This window comes from Callorhinus ursinus, unplaced genomic scaffold (genome assembly GCF_003265705.2).
Source record: "Callorhinus ursinus isolate GAN/ISIS: 27379988/994484 unplaced genomic scaffold, GSC_fseal_2.0 scaffold47, whole genome shotgun sequence".
NCBI classification, from domain to species: Eukaryota; Metazoa; Chordata; class Mammalia; order Carnivora; family Otariidae; genus Callorhinus; species Callorhinus ursinus.
The window spans coordinates 8218203-8239417 of NW_027397109.1; the positions used below are offsets into that span (position 1 = coordinate 8218203).

General features: G+C 49.0%; 1 protein-coding gene across 12 annotated transcripts in view; it reads right to left on the reverse strand.

The window, feature by feature from the left end:
• Positions 1-21215, reverse strand: part of APBA2 (amyloid beta precursor protein binding family A member 2) — a 233116-nt gene that overhangs the window by 118726 nt on the left and 93175 nt on the right. For 10 of the 12 annotated variants that reach the window (XM_073882524.1, XM_073882525.1, XM_073882527.1 and 7 more), the window contains one exon: positions 1476-1529. The exons of the other annotated variants lie outside the window; for them this stretch is intronic. The gene's annotated coding sequence lies outside the window, so the exon portion shown is untranslated. The remainder of the gene's footprint in view (positions 1-1475; positions 1530-21215) is intronic. 12 annotated transcript variants of the gene reach the window in all.

Here is a 21215-nt window from a genome sequence, read left to right on the forward strand (position 1 = left end):
CCTTGGATAGGGGCTGACTGTTCTAACTCTTAAATGTCTTATGAATGTGCCCCCCTCTCGACCCCCAAAGCCACCGCAGAATCCATCCAGGACATCTGTGACAAGAACACCCCCCAGTATGATGGGAGGTGAATTGCTGCCCATGCACAACACAGGGCTCCTCATGGGCGGCTACCTATGCCTAGGACAGAGGCTGCATTAGAAATTAAAATAAATGCACCTGCCTTGACTTACAAAAGAAGGCTCTTTCTGTAGCCCTAAACAGCAGTCCCTGTGTCCTTCTGCCACCCCAGAGGCAAGACAGTGGTTTGAGACCTGGGTACTGATGCTCCGGTGTCCCAACCCTGCCCCTGCTGGTTTTGATCTTTATCCTCAGAATTGGCACAGAGCTTCCCCACTGGGAAACCCCAAATCTTCCTCTCCTTTGGAAGTCCCCAATCCACTACACTCCCCTGAATATGACGCTCTGGATTGCTGACCGCGGGCACTGCCCTATCCAAGCCCAGCAGTTTTCCCTCCCATAGATGGATAAAAACCCACGGAATCCATCAGAAGCTCAGACCGGCTCTGGCAACAAGACACAGAGACCACTCCTGGCTTGGCTTCCTCACCTCCAACAACAGTCTTCTCTCCACGCTGCTCTCCAAACATACCCCATCTCCTATACCAGCGTCCCCACAACGGAGCCACTGGGGATCTTTGGTCCAGGAGAAAGAGCACCTACTCATCTTCAGTCAGAACATATCTCCTACAAGTGTCCCCTGTGCCAGGCACTCAGGGGGCACCTGGGCTACAAAGACCTGTGCAAATCTGCTGCTGTAGGTCCTACCGACAAGAGCAAGCCAAGTGCCAACCGTAGGCCAGTGGCATCAGGACACCCTAGCTTCACCCGCAGGGCAACATCAACACGGGCCGTCCCTCATCCCTGAGCAGCTTAGAAGGGCTCTTTCTGATCCAAGTTCGATTCTTCCTCTCAGTGTCCTGATATGTCACGGGGGTGCATTTCTAGTTAGACTCGCAAGGTTGCCCAAGTTTGACAGTGAAAGGTTGTACATAGTGTTTGTCTAGCTATTTTTGATATAAATTGTTATGAAGGTAGGAGGTATACAAAGAGGTGCCAGAATCCAGTGACAACTATGGGTTTCAGAAGCACTAGTATAGTGAGGAGGGGCCTGGGGGAGGGTGTTGCTGTTGTCTTGGGGGTGGCGGGAAGAAGGGTCCATTCCAGGCAACATTAGTGCCCCGCAGAGAGCCCAGTGGCCACGGGCTCCTTGGTTGTGAATCAAGGCCCAGCCTCACACTCCCTGTGCGCAGACTACCACTGAATCACACATCCACAGCTTCCCAGGAAATAAAGAACTGTGGCAAATGCCCAGATCCACCTGAAATGTAGCGCCCCTCGAGTAAAACAATTCCATTTCACACATGTCCGAAGCAAAACCTCACTCCATGCAAGGCGACCTTATATTTCTTACCGAAAACAAGTGGTTTGGTAATGGCCCCCAAAACCTTCCGGTGACGAAATCTTTCTGGAATAAAACAGAAGGAAACAGAGGAAGTTACTTGGGTTTCCGAAAAGACACCGGGTGTTCATATAGAGTCCTTTCAAGTACAGACATTTGAATGAATGAGAGGTTTTGAATTACCTGTAAAAGTGACCTGATTATAATTCTAATGAGATGATCACAAATTACCAGAAACAAATAATTAAAATGTTTCTTTAGCCATTCCTCACATAATTATCGCCTTAAGAACGTCGTGTTGGGCAAATAAAGCAATGGTTTGTGTATCACTCTGAAAGGAGAGACTATCCGCATTTTAATGAATCGCCTCAAAGCCCTCATGAATATGTATTTCCCCACAACAAAGCTTGACCCCACGAGTGTGCAGAGCCGGTATTCTGAGACACTTTCAGAGGGAGGTGGGTGTGCCTGTGGGGGCTGGAGGGGGGTGAAGAGAGATTAAAGCAAAGAGAAAGAAAAGCGGGCCACCGTGCATTTCCTCTGCCCAAGTTCACAGCCCTCACCCTTCCTCTTGGGCAAGGGAGGTTCCCAAAGAGAACAGAAAAGAGGCCATCAGGTTTCACACTCCTCTTGGACAGCGAAAGCTTTGCAGATGAAAGCTGAAGAGGAAGTCTGATATATTCTATGTTCCATGGCTCAAGGTGAGGCCCTGGGTTGGATCAGGAATTCAAGGTGGGGGCAGCAGATGGTCAGAGAGCGGGAAGCCTGGGGTGGTGCAAGAGGAGTGGGATTTCTTGGTCTGAAACATCACATCCGAATTCCTCTTTTTCCCAACATAAAACAGTATGCTAACTATACTGGAATTTAAATTAAAAAAAAAAATCCTCTTCTCCCTCCAATTTAGCTAAAGACACAAGGCATTATAAAGGAATGTCTTTGTTCCTTTCAAAACCACACCAATGGCAGCCTCCTCCCCGGGGCCTCAACTGCTGGGAACAGAACGTCTAAGAGCATTTCATGAATAGCTGTGCTGGCTGGACAGCTCACCTTCAGTCTGGTCCCAGGGTCTGAAGTCACAGGGATGACATCATGCTTGGGGGGAAGGTAATAGGGTCTTGGCTCTTGGCACAGGCAGACAAAGGCTTCTACTTTATCACAAAAGTCTAACCTGGACCCAGTGTTGGCTTTCTTTTCATGAGAGTCACTCTCATTTCCCTAGACAGACATTTCTAACCGTGGGTTTTAATCAGGGAATTTGGGGGAGTTCCCTGTCACCCCAAACTGGCCCACTGCAGAAGCCTCTAGTCCAGATATTTAAAAAAAGGATTGGCTCTCCCTTAGAAGGCTGAAGATGCTTTCATTCTGACCAAGCCGTTTGTATATCTGTAATCTGTTTGCCTCTGCTCAGGGGGAACTCAGCATCCACACAGTTGTTCAATTTCTTCCAAAGGTACGGTGCTTCTGTTGCCTTTCCAATGCCTTTACACCGTCGGCCCGTTTCATCACATGTAAAGCATGGACAGTAAGATCAATCTCAAAGGTGGTTGGGAAGGTGAATGCCACAAATCCCCCAAAACACTGCCTGGGAGCCCATTAGCATCAAACAGTATTTCCTTCTTTACCCCCAAACCCCACCATCCCAGGACCTCCAAAAAGAAGTGATGTCAGGGTCGGTGCACACACTAAATGCTACGTCCAGAGGCAAGAACACTTCCCTAGTGGTCCTAAGACAGGGCCTCAATTCCTTACTCTGTTACAAGTTGGCTCTGTGAACTCAAGCAGGTCCGTGAGAAAGACCTCTGCCCTCTTCCAGAATCCCCTACCCCAGCTCTGGGCAATTTTGACCAAGAGGACTGCAGGGAAAAGCCCAGAAGCCTTGGACTACCAACACAGGCTAGAATTCTCCCCACATGTCCCCCATGTTCTCACCTCCCCTTCGCAGGTCCACAGCCACCTGCATTGCCCAGAGCCACGGTGGGCCTATGGAAACGACCACGTGCCCACCCATTTCCTCCCAGCCCAGAAGCACCTCGGGGAAACTCAGAGCTAGTCTGCGGGCTCAGCTGGGCTTTCCGGCCTTGGCGGAGAGGCCTACCCCGTTGCGCTACCTGGAGGAAGGAGCCACAGTTCTTCCTCTGCCTGCCCTCAGCCTGCGAGTCTCTCAAAAGGACAAGAGTCTCATTCATCTGTAGCCCGAGTATCCCCCAGAAGCTCCACACAGATTCCCCACAAAGGCACAGAATCCTCAAGCTGCCTTGGAAAAAAGGGCAGAGCTGTGCACTTTACATAACGCTTTTCCATAGGAGGAAACAGGCCCACATCTTAACTCAATTTAGAATCGGTTTTTAAGCGTCTATTTATAGGCATCACACAAGTACCCCTTGTGGATGGTGGAGGAATCAGGGCTCTGGTCCACCACTAACTACTCATTAGTGTTCTTTTCATGTTTGTCTTCTCTAATTTCCCCAGCAGCATTTTAACTCAATAGCAAGGTCACCTACCACTTGGACCTAGCACCACTTTCCATTTCCTCCAAAGAAAAATATGAATTTTCTTGGCCACGCAGCAGTGCCCTCTCCCCACCCTCTCGGGGCCCCTCGCTTGCGTTGGCGAAAGCAGGGTTGTGTTATTCTTAGTGAACTGTGCCTCTGGACAGACGGTTCACCTTCAAAAAACCAACAAAGTCATGAGTGCAGAGCCCTGGGAAGGCCCTTGGGGGTCAGCTGGTCCCTGCTGGCCCTGAGTCCCCCACCTGGCCAGGGATACCCAGGGAGAGCTACTGCTCCTGTTCCAGCAGCCAGAATGAACACAGAGAATCACCGACACTTCGGAACAACGCAGGCTTCTCTTCTCGGCCGTGTACGGCCTGGCCGCTCCTACTTCTACCAAACACATGTCCCCATCCTCTTTCTACCCTCTCTGGAGGCATCGAGGACCACCAGGTCCCTTCCCCTGTTTCTCTTGGCCACTTGTGATCGGACAGAAATCCCAGAGCCTTCTTCTGGTAATGCACAGCCACTTTTGGAGTAATCTCCTCATCCTTATCAAGCCCCAGGCTGGCAATGGAGTCCACAGGTCTCCCCATAAGATGTAAACACTCCACTTTCCAAGTTGCTGGCCTACCCACAAGTTATTTGGGGGAGCAGGAGGGTGGCTTGTCCTGTATTCCAGCTTCCCAGGGGAGGTGGGAAATACAAAGCCATAGGAACCTGGGAGATTCCACGAAGGCTCCTTCTGTCCATATGCTGACGACTGGATTCTCCGGGGTCCAGAGACCCCAGGCCCTTGGAACCAGTATAGAAGAGAAGGCGGGCCCTCACCTGGGGCACTGAATCCACAGCAGAATTCAGGCACAGAAAACACTGCCAATAAACAGCCCCCCAGCTGCCTGACTTGAAGATACCACGTGGCTCGGCTCTCCTACGACTACTGTTGCCAAGGCAGGTGGTTGGTACTCGGTGTCAGGATTAATTAACTTTCTCACAGGATGCCCACCATAACTGCCACTGTCGATTCTGTTATTCAACATGCACATCTCTGGCAATCAATTGGAACTCTGATCACACAGAGCCTTTGAAAGGCTCTTGGGAGGCAAAGAGAAATCCGAAACACAGCTTCGAGTGGACGGTTCATAAATCTGCTGCTCACCTTTGATATTAGGCCAGGCGAGGTGGTGGGAGGCCCCAATTCCACAAGCCATCCTCGGGGCCCACTAGCGGCCCACATGGTTGGGGAGGGGGGGCCCCGAGGCAGGAAGCCCCTGAGGCGAAGAGAACTTCCACGGGCCCTGAGAGAGCAGCTCAAGCAAGCCTCTACCCAGAGCCGGACAGACGGGCCCTGGCAGCACGGACAGCGCTGGGCCAGGGGACACGCAGGTCACAACCAGACTTTATAAGCACTTTTTCTTGGCAAAGTGAAGGCAACACTCACAGTCAGATGGGCTCCCAGGCCTGGAAGCTGCCCTGGGAGGAAGCCTGGCACAGAAGCGGACAGAGGTGGACGTGTCCAGGGCCGAGGCAGGAAGTGTGCCTGGAGGCCAGAAGGCTGATCTCACGGGCTACCCAAGTGGCTGGGGACCTGCACGGCGGAAGCATGTTTCCTGGAACCAAATAGGCAACCCTGTGCTTTATAAGAGGCTGGGCCCTGGGCACATGGGTTTGGGGCTGTGGTTGGATCATACAATAAATAGAATTTGATGAGCAATAATGACCCAGATTCAGTGAAATGCTTGTCGATAGAAGACTCTGGCTACATTGAGCAGAGGGACTGGGATAGGGCTAGGAAGGGTCTGCGCAGAGCACCATGGCCAGAATGATGGGGGAGAAAGGTCAGGCTGCATCAAAGGCAGGGCGCATCAGCTGCACCCTGTAGCCAGCTCGGGTGTGGTTCTTTCCAGTACCAGCCTGGTGGCTGCAGCTGGCACCGAAAGCCAGGCGCTCACGGGGCTGTCAGTACCTCTGCGTGATGGAGAGCTTGGAAGAGGAGTTCACACTCCCGTGGCCTTCATGGGCCAGCCCAGGGGGCCATGGAGCTCATCTGCACTGGGCTGCCTCCCAGAGGGGAACAGGCAGCCAGCAGAGGTCAGCATCTGGCAGAGAAGCTGCCGCAGGAAAAGGCCTCCTGGGACCTGGTACTACAGCTCCGCCAAGCTGCCCAAGGGGGATGCAGCATGAGTAGCCCAGCGTCCCCACAGGTATGGCTGGAACCACACGGTAGGATTTTGTGGGGGTGTGGATGCTCCCCAGGTTTACAGTGGGGCTGGGGCAGGGGTTCTGCTGTTTCCTGATGGGAAGGACTCACCGGGACAGTGCTCAATTGGGCACAGCAGAGTCATTCCAAGGGAAAGTAAGAGGGCCCTTAGGAACCATTTGAGTACTGGCCACAGACCAATTATAGTGGGGAAACAGGGGTTGGGCTCAGAGAGGGGCTCCAGGTCCTCAGAGCCAGATAAACAGAAAGGATGCAGCCCAGGTTATGGGGGAAGGAGCCAGGGGAGCAGTGATGGGAAAGTTGGGGGACCTTCCAGCTTGAGTGGACACCAATGGCCTGTTTACAAGTAAAAATCTTAAAATTCTGAGTAACTCCGTCCCCTAGCTAGCTGCAAGGTAAAGTCTTCAAACGCTAATAACTCTATTTATAAACACCAGTAAGTATTATTCTTCTCCTTCTCGGAAGAAAGCTGCATCTTTAGAATAAAGAGCTCAAACCTTGAGACTCTCATTTGAGCAAATGTTTTGGGAACAAACTGGATTTAAAAATCCATCTTCAAAGGTCTCAAAGTTTCAAAAACAACTGTTTCATTTGAGAAGGGAACTTCTAAAAACGCTATTAAAAATACATCATTATTTAAGAGAAACACACAAATCGCTACCAATGAAATGGTCAAAACTCTCCATTCTTGGAAGCTTATCTTTCAAAGTCTGGAGGTGACCAGCCACGTAGGATGCGTCACATTCTACCACCAGATTCCTTGGTTGGGGAAGACCCTCACTCCCTGCTCCAGATTCCAATGCAGAGACTATTTATCCCTGATTAGTTTCCTGAAGGGGGACTATTCTTTCAAGGTGATTATTTGTTTCCTGTCCGTGGGGTCTATGAGGCTTCACTGATGGCAGATTTGGGGGTAGAGACATGGATCATTTTGATCCATTTCAAAACCTAAAAATTTGCTTTGAACCCAAACTGGCTCTAATGTCCACTATCGCCAACTTACTTTTTCTGCATTTGCTTTTATGTAAAATCATCTGAGGCTCTACCAAATGAACCCGAGAGTTCCTTACAGCAATGTTGCGCTAATTTATTAATGTTGGGGTTGAAACTAAAGGTGCCCTGATCCAGCCGCGCTGTAATCTCAATAGATCTGTCCTTGAGCGCTCCGTGGACAGAATCACGGCTCCCAGGGCTCTTCTTAGCCGAGGTGTTTACACTGTAACATCTGACATATTTCTCTGATGATTCTCGATATTAAACCAGTCTTGTGTTTGTTTGGAGTTCTCGCCTGGCTCTGGGGAACGAGAGGACAGTGCAACGCTGAGGGATGAAAATCAGAATGTGGTACCAGGACTGTCCCCGTTACGGCCAGAAGTGGTGTCTTAAGAGGCAAGGGTGAAGGGCAAAGGGAGGGCTGGTGGGGCGGGCTCAGGCAGGTCTGCGCCGACCCCAGGGATGGAGGGGAGGGTCCAGAGGAGGCTTCCAAGCCTGCATCTGCCAGGCTCACCTCATTATTATTCTCTCCCAGGCAAATGAGGTTTCTATTTTTGCTGCGAGTAGTCTGCTGCCTTCCAATTCCCCCTGCGTCCCCTGGAGGGAGGCGGGGATTTCATGTTCTCTTCAGGCAGCTCAGAGATGCAGAAGGGAGGGTCATCCAGATGGCTGAGAGCCAGAGAGAAGCAGTGCCTGCCAATCTTATCAAATGAGGACACGGTGCTCAAGAAAGCTCTGGGCAAAGTGCTAATGCATGTGTGCAGTCTGATATGACTATGCAGGGCACATCAGGGTCTTTCTGGCCCATGTCACGCTTACTGTGACGGGCAGTATTTCACAGAGGTGCACTATTTAATCCTCACAGCAGTGCTGTGAGGTAACGAGGTTGTTGTCACCCCCATTTTACAGATGAGGAAACTGAGGCACACAAAACTTATCAAGTGGTATCCCTGGGGCCACACAAGAAGTTCTGGAGGTGGGGGCACCTGGGTGGCTCAGGTGGTTAAACGTCTGCCTTCGGCTCAGGTCATGATCCCAGCGGGGAGTCTGCTTGTCCCTCCTCCTCTGCCCCTCCCCCTGCTGGTGTACTCTCTCTCTAAAAATAAATCAATAAAATCTTTAAAAAAAATAAGGAAGCTGGGACTTAATCCTGGCAGTGTGGCCCAAGAAATTTTGCTGGGAGGAAAAAATGGGTAAAGATATTTATAATATATAAATCAGATGAAGGATTAAATGATCAATAAGAAAATTCAAAACAAGGAGCAAAAGGTATGAACCTTTTGCTGAATAATTATACTTTATACTGAATAATTATTCAGTAATTCACAGAATAATCAATACATAAAATAAATATACATAAATATATGAAAATAAATACATGAGAAGATGTTCAACCTTACTGGCAGGCAGAGAAACGCAAATTAAGACACCCCCCCCCCATAGAGACCACTTTCACCCAGACTAACAAAAATTAAAAACATCTGACAATGCCAAGTGGTATCAGGGAAAAAAGGGGAAGGGGAACCCCCACGCCACTGGTGGAAACATTCATTAGCAGACCCACTTGGGAAAATAACTCGGCTGCTTCTAGAAAATGTAAAGATTCATACATTTATCCCACAGCAATTCCAATCCTTGCTAAGTATTCTAATCAAATCTAGCTCATGGTCACATAGAGACACACACATGAGTATTCATAACAGCCTTGTTTGTAGCAGCAATAATTTGGAAACCATCTAAACACCCGCCAATGAAGAACAGATACAATGGAATGCCACACAGCAGCAAAAAGGTATAAAGGACAGCTACACATTTTCACATGGACGCAAAGGGCAGATATAAAGTGAGGCAAAACAAAGGCAAGCTACAGAAAGAAAAAAAATACAATTTGATATCATTTACACAATGCTCAGAGACATGCAGAAATCACAGGTATATTGACTAATACAGAAAATTAAAACACGCACCAAACTCTAATAGTAGTCACCTCTGCGTGGGAAACAGGGGGATGCGGTCAGGGAGGGGCTCCAGCTATACTGGTTAATGATGATGGTTTAAAATACGTCCACTGATTCTTTTCCTCTCCCTTCAAAAGGTGGAGCCTAATTCCCCTCTCCTTGAATGCGGGCTGGGCTTAGTAACATGGGTCTAGTGAACAGAATAAGGCAGAGGTGACGATGTGTGGCTAAGGAGACTAGATCATAAAAGGCACTGCAGTGTTCTCAAGACTCTCTTTTGGATCACTCACTCTGCGGGAAGCTGCCGCCATGTTATGAGGACACTCAAGCAGCAGTGTGGAGAGGCTCCATGCAAAAGAACGGTGGTCTCCCGCCCATAGCCACATGAAGTCATCTCGGACGTGGATCCTCCAGCCCCAGTCAAGCCTTCAGATGACTATGGCCCTCACCCACATTTGGACCCTGAGAAAGAATCATCCAGCCAAGCTGCTCCCAGATTCTGACCCACGGACTCCATGTGTGAGGTAATAATGAGGTATGCCACTGAGTTTTGGCATAATTGGTTACACAGAAGGTGATAACTGACATAGTAGTATTCTCTACTTTAAGTGGGTTGTGGGCACACAGGTGTTCAGCACATAATTCTTGTTACCTTTTTGTATGTCGAATATTTTATAATAAAAATTTAATCCAAAAGACTTGAGTTAGGTCCACACAGGTTAACAGTTGGAAATAGTGGATAGTAGAAGACAGGGAAACATGATAGGCAGGGGCTTCATCCTTCTGGGTGATCAGAGAATGGCTTCTCTCCTCAGGGGCATAAGGAACTTAGAAAAGCCCCACGTGGGCAGGAGAAGAGGAAGCAGAAGGATTTGTTCTATTAACATATTTAAAACAGGGAGTCCTTTTAGGCTAAGAGAGTATGTCTGAGCCTGAGACGCTGACCGGCAGGGATAGGGGGATGTCTGGCAGCACCCAGGGTGGCCCTCCTCCTCAATGGCTCCTCCCGGGTCTTAAGGCCATCAGAGAAGGGCGGGGTTGCCCAGAAGCCAGGATCTGAACATCATCATGTCTCTCTCTCTGTGTGTCTGTCTCCCTCTCTCCTTCAGGTTCCAGATAAAGCAAATGTACATTCCTTGGAAGTCATTGAGCTGGTCAGAGTCAACTGATCCAGAAGAAGCAGTGAGAACCAGTTAAATCTGGCAGACCCAATCTGCATCAAGATTCCCGGAGAACCACGGGAACTATTCCAGACCACTTATTGTCAATCCTCTTTAAGAGCCTAAATCCACCGTCTCACAACTGGTGCTATGTTCTACAATTTACTCATTCAAAGAACCATGTCCAAAACCCATTTTATTTTATTTTTTAAAAGATTTTATTTATTTGTTTGAGAGAGAGAGAGAGAGAATGAGAGATAGAGAGAGCACGAGAGGGAAGAGGGTCAGAGGGAGAAGCAGACTCCCTGCTGAGCAGGGAGCCCGATGCGGGACTTGATCCCGGGACTCCAGGATCATGACCTGAGCCGAAGGCAGTCACTTAACCAACTGAGCCACCCAGGCGCCCTCCAAAACCCATTTTAATTGAAACAATCACTTTTCTCACTATGAAGTGACAGCTGAAGCAACAATAACGCTTAATATATTCCATGCTTGTTTGCTTTAAAAAGAAAAAAAAAGAAAGGAAGGAAGGAAAGAAAACAGTGTCGAGATGACAGAAGTGTGCAAGCCATGCTTTTAGTGCTGTCCTTTTGAGTCTGACTTGTTGGGGAAGTGGCCACTGAGAATTCGGACGCACCTGTGCTTGTTCTCATTCCTCACCTCTCTGTGGCTGGGCCCGGCCAACAAAGGGAGGAAGAAGACGTGGTGAGAACGGGAAGGGGTGAGGGGAAATGTGGGCCGCGCTGGCGGTGCCAGGGGAAAGCATCAGAGACGATGGCTACCGAGGTGGCAGAGCACAGGGCCGCACAGCATCCCAGCCAGAGCTGGCAGGAGACAGGGAGACAGCCAGGCTTCTGAGTCCGAGGCCCAACTTCAGATCCTGCCTCTGCTTAGGAGCTGTGACCACAGCACATTCCCCCCACTGCTCTGAGACTCGGGCCCTGCATCAGACACAGAGAAGGCGGGAGGGAGGGGGGACACCTGGGTGGCTCAGTCAGTTAGGTGTCTGCGTTCAGCTCAGGTCATGATCCCGGGGTCCTGGGATCCCCCCCACATCCACATCCGTCTGGCTTCCCTGCTCAGTGAGGAGCCTGCTTCCCCCTCTCCCTCTGCTGCTCCTCGCTGCTTGGGCGCGTGCTCTCTCTCTCTCATAAATAAAAAAAATAAAATCTGAAAAAGAAAAAGAAACAGAGCAGGTCTCACGGGATCCTAAAGCTCCCTCAGTCCCTCCTTGGCCTTCAGGACAATAGTCAGCCCTCCCTGGGAGGAAATCAAGACAGAGGCCAACTCAGGGGACCTGGGGATGAGTGCTGGTGCAGGACTCAATAGCTCAGTGATCCTGAGCCTCAGTGTCCTCTGCTGTGAAATGGGGATAATAAGAGTCTCCCATAAACCTCCATCACAGGATTGCCATGAGGCTGACATGAGGTACCAGCAGGTACTCAGTGAGAAATACATGCCAACTCTTGTCATAAAGCCATTCAACTCCTGCTGCCCTGGGGCCAGCCCCACTCTCTCTCCCATCCATCCCCCAGCGCCCCAAGAAGGAACATATCAGGTACTTGTTTAGCGCCTACGTTGAGCCCCTCAGAGGGGGGACCCCAGACCCAGGTCTGCATTCATAGCACCCAGCACAGAGGAAAGGTCTCATTCCCTGATTCCAGAACCCCCACCAAGGCGACCTCTGCAGCCCCCAGCAGATTTTCTTTTGGAGCTGGCAGCGCACCTCACACCAGAGCATGAGAGTCTGGGTGCCCTCCTAGGATGCGGCATTTTCAGAGACAAAGCTCACTAACCCAGAGGGAGGCAGGGGCCTGGGGCAGGTCAAGGGGCTCCTAGCACCACTTATACCTCAGCAGGACCCTGGCCCAGGGGTGGTGGCTGCAGAGTGGCTTGGGTGCTTTGGATCACAAAGTCCCTCTAAACTACTCTGAAACCCCTTCCTACACATTCCCTGGGCCCGCACCCTCCCCAGTCATGGGTTTCCCAGAAGACAGGAATCTGTCTTGGGGGACCTGGAGGGGGTCCTCCACCTCCTCCTCAGAGCTGCCCCCAGACCCGGCCCCTCCAATTCATCCTGGCTTGCTCCCTCACTTGCTTTTGGTAGGGAGGGAGTCCCTGAGGCAATACGTCTCCCGGAAGTCACCAATTCACAGTACCACATACCCAGGGGGTTTCTGTATCTATGACACACCAGCCTCTATGACAAAAGTCAAAGGTGAGTTTGGATTTTTTAAGATTTCTAGAAGAGACTCTCGAAAATAATATATCAGCAGAAGCTGAAAGGAACCAAAATTGCCAGGCATGGGCCCCCAAACTGAGTATCAGACAGGGATCCTTAACAGTGTCATCCGTGTCAACACTGAAACCAATTACTCCCCACACATACACCACCAATAAATAGCCCCTCATCTAGAAAAGAAAGGCAAGGAAATGAATTTCACTTTCAAAACAGGGCTTTCCTTAAGCAATGATTGCCCTGAGTATCCCTCCGCATGCAGGAGCTGAAGGAAACACACAGGGAGAGAGGGGCTGGGCTGGAAATGTCTGCAGAAATGTTTACACCCACCAAACCCCAGACCTCTGGCAGATAACCCAAGCCCACTGGAAGTGGGAAGCAGCGTGGTCACCCTGGGGTCCATACATACAAATCCCCCAGACAGCTTGCAGAGTGGAGACATGGGTGGGCGACATGCGATGACTTCCTGTTTTACCAGCTTCCCTCCGACTCTGATAAACCCATGACCTTGAGGTGTCAGGATCTTAACCCACATACAAGGCCACCTTTGGTTTAATGACGCATTTCATTTTTACCTAACGATTACTACAACCTGGACTCATCATCGAGGCTGGTCGATTACCGAGGTCTCTAATTCTGCTTCTATGGGGAGGCTGGATACTGGCTCTACAGGCAGGCATGCAATTCCCAGGCAGCCTGGTAAAGAAGCTTGCTCTCAATACATCATCAATGTGTCCTTCAGATGGCAGTGGTTGTCAGAGACCTCTTGCTAGTCTCACTTTATCATAGTAATTTGCTGTTTTGTTTAGGTCTAACCTTATCAATTTATTTTCTCAAGACTGTTCTTTAAGACAGGACTACTAGGAGAACCAAATATAAATCCTCTACTGCCAAAGCAGAAATATACACAATCAGAATATTCTTACTAACCCAGCCTTGAGATGAAGCTGATATAATAGAAGAGAGGGTTGTGAGAAAGAAATTGGACCCACGATAACAAGGCCAAGCTGCTAGATCAAGCCTTGCCTGAAACCATGCGTTCCAACTACACAAGAAAAAGTTTATATTACCATGAGATGGGTTTTCCATTAGGTCAAGTGTCTTCATGGATGAGGAAACCGAGGCCCAGGGAGGTAACGTGACTTTGCCAGCCCAGAGAACAAGAGAATGAAAGCTCGGTTATGTTGCATTAAGTCCTGCCTTGTGTCAAAATCCTAGGCTGTGTTCATTGTGATTTACCCAAAATCCTTAATTCTTTACAAGTGTGAAGACAGGTCAGATATCCAAGCCTTACACAATCAAAATCTAGCAGGAACTACATTTAACTCAACCAGATCTTTTGTACCTTCTCCAAAAGCAACAGGACAAGCCTAATCGGTCAGTGGGGATTCTACTGAACATACAAGATAAACAGCACAATTTACATCTAACATTCCTGCACCATCTCCCTCTCTCAGAGATAGTTCTGACCCTGGCTCACACTTTCATGCTTACAGAAAACATCAAGGCAGTTTTCAGACAGAAATGTTCTCTTAATTAGCCTCATAAATAGGCACTGCTCTGGTGATCAGCTGGCTACATCTGTGTTGGTTTGCCTGCCTGTCTGCCTGCCTGCCTTCCTTCCTTCCTTCCTTTCCTTCCTTCCTTTCTTCTTCTGTCTCTCTCTCTCTCCTGTTCTCTCTTTTTCTTTCTTTCTGATACAAAGTTCCAAGGAAGGATCAGCAAAATCATGTCTCAACCCCACTGTGTGTATTTTAGACCCGAGAGTCCAGAGGTGGATGACTTTCTCAGAGTCACAGCCCGGGGCCAAACGTACAAGGTCAGAGGACCCTGGGTTCATTTCACCCTGCACTGAGCCTCCCTCCCCAGAAACTGTACCACAGAGAACGCCATCTGCTCAGCCAAGCCTGGTGACCAGAGGCAAGTCTGGCCTCTGCCCAGGACCCGGATGATGCCAGCTTCTAGCTGCCTGTGACCCCCACAGGCCTCCACAGAGCAGCCGTCCACACAGAGAGGAGCCCACACCTGGGGCACAAGCAGTGCCAAGGGTCAAGGAATGTGCTCCAGAAGAGCTTTCTGCTTCACAATGGCCCCACAGGAAAAGCCCACCAGCAGCAAGGCTGAAGGTTCTGCAAACCCACAAGAGTCACGAGCAACCTTGGGGAGCTGTGCTCCAAAGTCTTTGGAGTCTGCCTGCCCTCCATCAGAGTGCCTTGCCTGCTCTCTGCCCTCAGACCTCCCCCCACCCAGTTGGTCCCTATACCTCACTAGCCCTTCCACGTGTCCAAACTGGCTGGTGGAGTCTGGCCCACCTCTGGCCCCATCCCTGCCCACCCCACCACCTTAGCCAGGGCCCCCGTCCTGGGTCACCCAGTACAGTCACCCACTGCTCCCGTGGCTCTGCAGCACGTTAGCACCGCGTGTGGCTCCTCCAAACCCTGAGGTGAGTAGCACAAGGAAAGGGTATGTCTCTCCCTTCCGTGTCCCAGCTTTTCCCGGGTGAGGCCTTGGCGACATGCTCGTCCTATTTCTGAGACAAACAGGACACTCGCTTTCTGCCTTTCTTGGCTGTGTCAGAAGGTGATGCTGGCTGCCGAAGCAGCAGGTGGGCCCCAGTCCCATGAAGAGAAACCTCTCACCACCCTGAAGAGTGAAGGTGAGCCCTGCCCAGGTCTCTCCTGCTTGTGCCACATGTGAGCCCAGCCCGGGCCTCCCGGACACTGAGACAGTGTAGTGGCCCTCAGGTGGCATGGCTTGGGCACCAAGCATCTGGGCGTGAGGGTGGGGGTGAGGGTGGGCTCGGCCACCCTGACACACAGAGTGTACCCACCCACTAGTGTTCAATGGAAAAATGCACAGAACCAACAACACAAGGCCTGCTCCGAGAGGACATCCCAGGAAGGGCTCATGTGGTAAGGCAGGATTGTGCCTAAGACCACCAAGGGAGGACCGACACTTGACGCAGTCATCTGCCCACAGGGACGGGAGGGGGTGTCAGGAGGGTTCAAGAAGAAGAAACTCTGGGCTCCTCCACAGGAGAAGAGTCCCCCCCGCCAATTCCCCATTCTGCACTCCCAGAGAAGCCATGCTTCCCTGAGAATGGCTGGTGGTCCTGCAAAGCTACAGGGCCCTATGACCCCTCGGTGGGCTGCAAAGCACCAGGCGGGCACATCTAATGATGTCAGGAAGATCACGCACCTGGCCAGGTAGGGGCTGACGGACTCCAAACACAACAAAGGCCCAAAGGAAATTCCTTTAGATACTGTTTGTTCTCAACGTCGAGAGGAATGGACCAGGGCTTGGGAGGGCCACTTGCTGCTGAGGGATAAGGGGTGGGGGACAGAGCAGAATGGCCAGTAACAGAAGAGGGCCAGTGGAAGGAAAACTGAGGCTCGGGCAGGACCCACCGAGGAGGAGCCAAGAAGCGCTCAGGAGAGGGGAGGGAGGTGTGAGGGGAGTCAGAGACCTGGTCTGAAAATGGGGGGTCCCAGGGCCAGGCAGGAGGTGTGGATGGGGAGTTGAGGGCAGTGCACCCTGGCAGGTGCTCAGAGCTCTCCTCTCGAACTTCTAGAAAGTTAGCCGGCTGCAACTATTGCTACCACCCCAGGCAGAGTGAAGCCACAGTGGGTGGAAGGGGTCAGACCTGTAGGATTTTAAGATCTTAACATCCCCTGATGTGTCTGGTGAAGACCCCTTTGCTCTCATTGAATACTCTGGACCATTACGAAGTTCAGGCCCGAGGCTCAAGGTGTTTGCCATCCAACTCCTACTGGGAGCAGAAACCTCTCGACCACCTGCTACATTTCAGGTTGTAGAGAAGGAAACCACAGGCTGCTCCATTCAATGGGACAGGCCTGCCGATCCTCATAAAGGGACATGAACCTCACATGGAGACCACAGAGATCCTCATGCTGATGCTGTTACATCTCACAAGCTGCCAAAATAGCTTTTATGATTTCAAGGAAGGTGGGAAGACAGAATCTCCCTTATCGAACATTAGCAATCATGGCTTCCTTGTTTGGGCTCAGAATGGGCTTCATGGCCCAAGAGCTGGGCCAGCGGGGCCCATCATTAAAATACTCCAAGCACACTCCCAGGGAGTGAGTGCCACCTGCCCAGAGCGTGCAGGAAGCCCCATGGCTGTCCCCGGCCCCATTAACTTTGGATGGCATCCCCTTCCCCACAGTTCAGACACTCCATCGTGTTTCAGAAAACTCCAGAGCTCAGAACCTGAGGCCAGCCTGAACAAAGGCAGGCAGAGGTGTCTTCTTGTTCTCTGTGACAGTGAAGGTGAACGCTGCTTACAACTCCCACACTGCAGCATGGCAAACACAAGCTGGGTTAGTGGCGTGTGCAAGCAGGTGGCATACCTGCCCCTTCTCTTGGCAAACACTCAAGAGGGACAGGGTTCTCCCCTTTGAGTGAGGGAAGTGGGGGCCAAGGGAGGGAGAAAGATGATAACCCACTGAACCAGGGCATACCAGCCCTCATAAAAGCCTCCACAGTTTGGTCTCACCACATCCTTTTGAGACAGACCTGTTCTGTTTTGTTTTCCTTTGTGTCAGCTTTGGACAATGTGGCTAAGAGCAGTTACCTAGGCCCTGAGTGTCAGAGCTGGGATTTGAACCAAGGTCTGCCTGAGACCACAGCCCAAGCTGTTCTTATTGCCTCTTGACTGAGGATGGAACAGATGGGTAAGTGGGTCAAACTGCCCCAACTTTTGACCGTTTGAGAGTCACGTGGCAGCCAGTCAGTAACGTTCTCCTTTCTGTGTGCCACTTGGCATTTCTGTGCTAGACATCAAGGCATCTTCTAGAAAGATGACACATACAAGAGCAGAAAGGAAGCTGAAACAGGAGCATGTCTGGAAGATGCTTCACTTTCCCCAATTCCAGAATGCTTCAGGGGGCCAATGTGCTGGACGGAAGCCACCCAGAGAACCTGGAGGCAGCCCCCAGCACTCCGGCAGCTGAGCACGCCCTATGATTGTTTTCTGAATGAACCAGTGTCTCCTGCATTCACCTCCTTCACAGGATAGCAGGAGGCTGAATCCCAGTGGATGGAATCAGGAAGCTCCCACTTTGAGCATCCAACACAGGGAGCAAGGCCACAGAGGACTCTTCATTCAGTTAGGGAGAATCCTGAGGTGGCCTCACACACTAACAAAGAAGAAAAACAGTAGTTCCAGAGGAAACTGACCAGTGAGGCAAGGTTTACTTCTGCCTTCTGAATAGACTTTATTAAAGTCAGAAACCTACCCAGCAGTAACCCACCAGGGCTACAAGAAGGTGTTACAGGTGAGTTTAACAAGACCATCAAGGAACAGATCATCTGTCTTATCTGAACCACTTTCCAGAAAACAGAACATTATTGGTCCAAAATAACCTCTGTACTAAAGCCAAAGGAAGACAGAATGAGAATGGTAAATTTTGGCCAAACTGACTTATAAACATAGACGCAAAACTCCGAAATGAAACATTAGCTGAGTGCACCCAGCAATTTCTGAGCAAACAAACACATCATGATAAAATAAAGGTTTATCCCAGGAAAGCCAAGTCGCTGTAATATTAGAAAAGCTGTTAATGCAATCACATAAGTCATCACATGAAAAGATCATCTCAGTCATACAGAAAAACCATTTCATAAAATTCAACACACATTCATAATTAAAGAGGGAAAAAACTCTTAGCAAATGAGGAGCAGAAGGGGTGTTCCTGAATAGAGTGTGCACCTAGCCCACAGCAAATGCCCTATTTAATGGTGGATCATTAGATAAGGCCCCACGGAATAAGGAGTAAGACAAGAATTCACAGCATCACTGCATCTGCTTAACAATGTCCCACCACTCCTAACCAAAGAAATAAGAAAAAAAAAAAAAATCAAAGAATGAGGATTGGATTGGATGAGATCCACCTGGAATTATTGGGGGGGGGGCATGCTGTCCATGGAGAAAATCCAAGAGTCTACAAATGACTCAGCAAGGTTGCTGAACAGCAGATCAACACACCAACTCAACAACTATCACAAAAGGTCATTTCCAAAGAGACGCCACCTGGACAGTAGCCAAAAATAGAAACCTAGGAACAAATCTAATGTAAAAATACAACACCTTTAAAGAAAATACCTCTTAATTTACTGAAAGACATAAAATAAGACCTATTAAAATCATGTCTCCATATGCTATGAGTATGTATTTTTATTTGGGGTGTTGTCTTCCAAATAAATTCATGAAGGAGGGATGGCTGAGTCAGGGTCAAAGCAGATCCACTGGGGTCCAGGATGTCCATCCCCTCAGGAGCTGGAGCACTTTGTACTTCTCTACAACCTCACCAACAGACAGAGCTGTCAAACTTGGATTTTTGCTGATCTTAGCAGTGAGAAATGGTATCTCAGGCTAATTTTAATTTACATTTCTCTTACAGGAGAAGCTGAACATCTTTCCATACACTTAAAAGACCATTTGCATTTATTTCTCTGTAAACTATCTGTTCACATTGTATACCTATTTTCTATTTGGGTTTTTGGTCTATTCCTTTTAATTTTTCTTAATTCCTTCTATATTAGGGAAATAAGCTCTGTTCATGATCTAAGTTGCAATTTTCTTTTCCTGGCTTATTATTTGGTTTTTCACTTTGCTTATGGTGTTTCCCTCCTCATTGGAAAAGGACTTTTTTCCCCTAATGTAACTGAATTTATCAATCTTTTTTTAATGTTGTTTTTGGATTTTGAATCATAATTTCCCTCACCTGCATGTATAAAAGAATTTATCTGCATTTTCTTCCAGTACTTGTGGTAACTATCTATCTAGAGCCATTTGAAATATATGCTGGTAGATGATAAAAGATGTCAATTAAGTTTTATCTTTATCCAAATAGCTACTGTTAGATAATGAAAATATGTATTGGTCTCTGCCCCAGTTTCCTGGCTTAGGGGCTCCTAAAACCCTTCTCATTTCCCAAGTGATAGGAGTGCTAGGAACATCTTTTGTTCTCTTTTGAACTCTGACCTCAGTTTCTGACACAGGGCTCCTGAAACCATTGTAATTTCCTGGGTGACAGGAGTGTCTTTGTTCTAATGAGGGAACTCTTGGTGGGCTCCTGGATGGCTCTTGGATGGGGGGCTGGTCACCAAAAGAGTATAAGGCATGATTTTCATTCTCTTGAAAAGGGAGAGGGGTTAGAAATGGAATTAATGATTCGTCATGTTCACACGAGGAAGCCTCCTTAAAATCCCAAAAGTATGGGGTTCAGAGAGCCTCCATGTCAGTAAACGCATCTACACCAGTAGGATGACACACCCCAACTCCATGAGGACAGAAGTTCATGCACTCAGGACCCTGCCAGCCCTTGCCCTATGTACATCTGTATCCTTTATCATACCCTGTAATAAACTGGTAAACATGAGTGAGTGTTTCCCTGAGTTCTCTGAGCCACTCTAGCAAATTAATTGATTAATGAATTAATCCAAGGAGGAGGTCAGGGGAACCTCAGATTTACAGCCAACGGATCAGAAGCACAGGTGATAACCTGGACTTGTATCTGGCATCTGAAGGGGAGTGGGAACAGTCTCATGGGACTGGGCTGCTAACCTGTGGGATCTGACACGACCTCCAGGAAGAGAGTGTCAGAACGAAGTTAAAGTGTAGGACACACAGCTGGTGTTATAGAGAGTTGCTTGGTATGGAACAACCCCACACATCTGGTGTCAGAAGTGTGACTATAAAGGGAACACAAAGAGGGGATGCGGAGGAGGGGGCTGGGTTTTTTCATACTCAGGAGAAAAGACTGAATTTTCCCCATTCAGCAATCCAGTCATCCCAAAACCGTTTTTTAAAAGGTTCACACTGCTAACATTTTATTTAGGAATGTTACATCATGATTTCTTTTTTCTTTTATTTTTTTATTGTTATGTTAATCACCATACATTACATCCTTAGTTTTTGATGTAGTGTTCCATGATTCATTGTTTGTGCATAACACCCAGTGCTCCATGCAGAATGTGCCCTCTTTAATACCCATCACCAGGCTAACCCATCCCCCCACCCCCCTCCCCTCTAGAACCCTCAGTTTGTTTTTCAGAGTCCATCATCTCTCATGGTTCGTCTCCCCCTCCGATTTACCCCCCTTCATTCTTCCCCTCCTGATATCTTCTTCTTCTTCTTCTTCTTCTTCTTCCTTAACATATATTGCATTATTTGTTTCAGAGGTACAGATCTGTGATTCAACAGTCTTGCACAATTCACAGTGCTCACCATAGCACATTGGGAAGGGTAAATCATGATTTCTAAGTTAGACTGGTGTGTTGGCTTCTTTTATCAAATGATCTTGAGGTTTCCATTTTTTTCTATGCGCTAGGATGATTTAAGTAGCATTGAGATTATCCATTATTTGAAGGTTTGATAGAATTCTCCTGTGAAGCCATATAGGTTTGGAGGTTTTTCTATTTTTTTTCAAGGAAAATTAGTTTGTTTAAATGTTATATATGGGGCACCTGGGTGGCTCAGTTGGTTAAGCGACTGCCTTCGGCTCAGGTCATGATCCTGGAGTCCCGGGATCGAGTCCCGCATTGGGCTCCCTGCTCACCGGGGAGTCTGCTTCTCCCTCTCACCCTCTTCCCTCTCGTGCTCTCTATCTCTCATTCTCTCTCTCTCAAATAAATAAATAAAATCTTTAAAAAAAATAAAATAAATGTT